Below are 4921 nucleotides of genomic sequence, written 5' to 3'. Positions count from 1 at the left end.
GAAGTATCAAACAATTCTTTGTCTGAATAATATCCTCCCGTCATCTGAGACTCACTGTGAAGCCGAATCAAGGTATCCAGAAATGATTCTAGCTTCATCCTCCGTCTTCACCTAGCAAACTATCTTCGAAAGCCTCTCCTTCAGATAGGCCCTCCCCTAATGACTAATGACATTCCCTGCCACATTCACTATAGTTGTAAGAGATCTGAGCTCAGCTCCCCATAATGTGTTACAAATCTCTTCACAGGTGTTAAATTATATCAAGAATTATCCCTGAAAAATATTATCTCTTAAATACAGTAAGTGAAGCTTTCCCATGGTGGATATCCGTAGGAATAACTGACAATTCCTTCTCTAAATAAAGAATAGAGTAGGAATTGCCAGTATTTCCTATTACTTCATGTGGATGTGGATTGCCATCATGCAWAGTGCATGTAAGAAACAAACAGGTGCGCTGATTTTCATACTAATCAAAGTGGTCTCTCTCTGAGTCTCTCTGAGTCGCTCTGGTAATGCAGTTTCCTGTGGACTTCCCTCACTCTGGACTATGGCTCATGTTTTAACGCCACACACATCCATCACCAGCCTAAGAATCATATCAATACTCGCCCATTTTCCCATTTGTAGGAGGATGAGTAGATCAATTAATTTAAAGAGCGCCGGGACCAGACATCCGTTTGAGAGATTATAACATATATTGGCTTCTTGTCTGATAGAAGGCTGAGGGTTCATTAAGTCAATGGAATCCTTAATCAATAGGTAAACTTCAGGTAGCCCTCTTAGTTAGGGCTGGGCCCAGCTGACTTCCTACTGCACATCACAACCATGCAGTGAAACTAAAATGCTCTGCATGTCTCACAGCGTGCTCAAAAGTTATTACTTTAATTTGCCATAATGCACCATGTACGTTCCTATGACGACGATGGATTCTGATGTGTGATTGTCTCTGGTTTCATCTTCTAGTAGAACATGGTCAACTATCGTTCTCTTTGAAGGACACTGATTCAAAATAGAAACAAAGACAGATACAGAAACATGAAGTCCTCTCTGTGAAGGATAATGACAACTACTGGGTTTCACAGGCCTCAATCAACCAAGTCTATGTAAATCACACAACATATATTTTCCTTCCATCTCTCCTCTACCACATTCTAACCCAATGCCACATTCCCCCTGTGATTCTTGAGTGTCACTTGTGTCCACCTGAATTATTGTTTGTGTGTAATGCGGAGGAAGGGAGCTGCGCTAAGCCCAGCATGCAGAGGGAAGTGGCCATGCCCCCCTGATTGATTGTTAAGTGATTGTCCAGGAAGCCCATTCGCCAGCTCCACTTAACGCCTGCCACCGCAGAAAGCCAATATGGAATGTTACTGAGAGTCATCGTTGGGACCCGCAGCCATGACTGATCTCTCAGGCGACTCTCGTGGATGTCTGAGAGAGCTGGGTCTACGCTGCAGCCCGCACGTCCCTCTCCATCGGCCAACAGTGGGTCCAGAAAGCACACCCCAATCCAAATATAATACAGAGCAGCACACATCGTCCACGATGCCTGGATTCCCATAACTCTGATTAGAAACTCAAGAACCTAACAAATTAGTTGTGTTCAGAGATACAGTTGTTGAATGCTGTGGTGTCTAGAGTATTATGCTTCTTGTACTGCCATACTTGTCCTTGTGGATGTATGTCTCCAGGCACTGTACCGAAGGCAACACCGACACACACACCACACACACACACACACACACACACACACACACACACACACACACACACACACACACACACACACACACACACACCACACACCACACACCCCACACACACAACACTCACCACACACACACCACACACACACACACACACCCGCTCTCCAGCGAGTGTCTAGAGTTCAGTGACCACAACGTGTGGTGTTAGTCTCATTACAGAGGGTTCAAAGGGACATGGGCTTCATAGCAGCAGGGACACACTCTGGCCCGCAGAGAAATGGCTCCTCTTCTAATCTCAAAGGTCACGTTTGGTCATTCAAATACAAAACTGCATTTCATCACGGCAACCCCGATAACCCTGGGAGATTTCTCCGGCCTGTTGTTTTAGGTTAGGTCACTGTACTATAGTGGGGCAGCTAAAGTGAACTAAAGCTTAGTAGAGGACATATCTGACCTGTACCACAAAACATGTCCTTCAGCAATGTCATGCTTGAGAGAAAAGGGAAACATTATATAAGGTTTGATCATATCTGGGGTTTGACTTCAAAATCAATATACTCCATGTCCATGATTCGTTAAATTGAGAATGTGGTAACAACATATGTAGCTCCTTCATTTCCAAACATACATTTTCAACAGCGGCTATCAGGCTGGAATGAGGTCAGCATACCATAGAGCATGCTCTTTGACTCTCCAAACAGATCATCGCACTGAATTACTCCACTACAAAGTCTACTACTGTTGGATCACAGGATTTTCTTTGCATGGTTCTATGCTAGCCAAGTGAATGGCTGGTATTTGAGAAGAGAAGTGCAGCATGGTCTTATGCTGCCCAGTTTCTGTGTGCCCTGGAAGGATACCTAATATACACAACCTCTATCCTAAACAATGGCCCCAGGTCAGGGGTTAAGCAGGGCAGAGGTAGAGGGGAACAGGAACAAGATAAAACCTAGGGACTTCCCCCTCATATGCTTATTCTAGAATAAGACTGTTAAACAACAAAGAAAGGAACGGAGATGCACCGAAGCATAGGCGATGGTGAACACATTCATGTTGGGGAGAAAACCCATTACATTCACTATGACAATTTAGTTTTTAGTTTACAATCATGTGAGAGATCCATGGGATAATAACACTTGTGGTAATAATAGCAGAAATGCTAACAGCAGTTCCTCAGGATCCCAGCAGCTGTTCTGCACTCTATATTGGCCTGTTCTTCAACGAGAGAGAGAAAAAAACTACCTAGATGAGAATTTTGTGCTTCAGTGGCTATTGAAAGATGAGGCAATAAACTGCTAAACTTGAGTAATCACACACTCCCCGAGGAATGCCTCAAATGGGGATGGTCAAAAACCTTGAAATTCGAGCCCCTCGCACGCGGCCTGGGCTTTAACATTTGATGAGATTCATTATTGTCGGGAGCTGAATACAAGTGTCTTCTCATTACAGAACCCTCCATTAAAAGGTCCCACCAGTGTGCATTTCCATGGTGGAACGGCAATGGGATTAAAATCTCAATTCACCCCAGTCAATTCTCCAGTAACAAGATTTCATTAAATGCAGGCAGGGAGGAAAATGGACTCGAAAGCACTGAAACAGCTGGAGTATAAATTATAAAAATGAGCTTTCTGCTAACTGAACACACCTTCAGCTTGCAGATGCATTATTATTTAATGTTCAGAAGAGCTGGTTTTATGTAAATTGGAGTCTTCCTTTCTCTCTTGTCCTCTTCTCAATGCCAGGTACTTCGAAACCATGCACAGGGAGATTATGCAAACCAATTAACATATGAAAATAACCTATTAATATACTGTCTGTGAACTGTATCCAATCAGTTCCTTTTCACTGGCGTGTGTACAAAACAATTAAAATTAAAATTATACTGCTCTTCCTTAACATATTCTGCAGCAAATGGAATCAGTAAGCAAATGCTGACAAAAGTTTTACAGGCTTGTGTTCTTCCTTAAAGGCACACCGACTATTTACATGAGCCCACGCTAATAAATTCCCGCCTTTGTTTCTCCCTAATGATGTGTGCATTTCAAACAAAGCAGTGAGATCCATACAGGTAGCAGATGTTAATGAATGACTTACATTATGCTGTCCACTAATTATTGACGTACCATAAATAAAACACAAGACAATCAATTAGTGCAGGACTTGTGTTTGTAAGTCATGGGCAGCAAGTTCCTCCAGGCCAAAGCTTTGCTACATGGGGTCTCTTCAGGGTGTAATTTTGAAATGGGCAGAGAGAGTTCAGATAAATCACATTTCGAATGTTGTTACTAAAAGCTCTTCAGGCAATCCYCTTTTACTCGCAAGGATTACAAGTAAATTAATACCTATGCAATTTCAACCCGAGAGGAGAGCAAAACATTAGTGTAGAGCTGAAATTCCTTTTCCATGAGCGCATGTTAGACAAAAGAAACAGACAGGCAATCATCACTGCTTTTTAGTAGGGCAAAAAACCCTTCCCTTCCAATTCATACACAGATCCTCCAGGTTCCCAGTCACCAACTGACTGACACGTCACACTTGATTTTGACCAGAGCAGGAGAAATCAATGCATTAACACTGCATGTAGAAGGTACTAACTGAATGATCCTAGCATTATGCGCCTATGCCTGGCCTATCTGCCTAGTTTGATGCATAATTAGCATGCAATTTACATTTTAACACAGGCCCAAAGTAAACTGATTAGTAGATCGTTATCTGATAATGTACCGAGAGACCCCATGTCACTGCATGCAGCAGAGAGACAGGATTACACATGACAAGGTTGGCCTCCAGGAACACAGACAGACAGAGTCGCCCAGCCCCAGCCTCAGCATCAGCCCCATCCTTGTAGCCAAGCCAGCGCCCCATGCAGCCCCAGCCTCATGCAGCCCAGCCTAGCTCCAGCTGCCTGGCCTGCCCAGGAGGATATACACCAGGGAGAGTCCTCCCTTCAGATGTAAATGACTGTCATTCAGGTTTGCCAGTGTAACAATTCTGTCTAACAGGATCCATCTTTATTCTTTAGTTTCAAGGACCTTCAAACAGATCATACAAATAAGAGTGGAAACCTTAATGAAATCTATGGGGTATAGCTAGAGATGGAAGAGGAAGTGAGACATCTCAGTCGCTTTTTTGCTGGTTCAATGAAAGTCAATAACTAAGTAGGTCAGACCCAGCTGCTATTGCACTGGTGTCTATCGGGACGCTGCACAGCCGTT

Source organism: Salvelinus sp. IW2-2015, linkage group LG15 (genome assembly GCF_002910315.2).
Source record: "Salvelinus sp. IW2-2015 linkage group LG15, ASM291031v2, whole genome shotgun sequence".
Classification (NCBI taxonomy): Eukaryota; Metazoa; Chordata; class Actinopteri; order Salmoniformes; family Salmonidae; genus Salvelinus; species Salvelinus sp. IW2-2015.
This window is presented reverse-complemented; position numbering follows the sequence as displayed.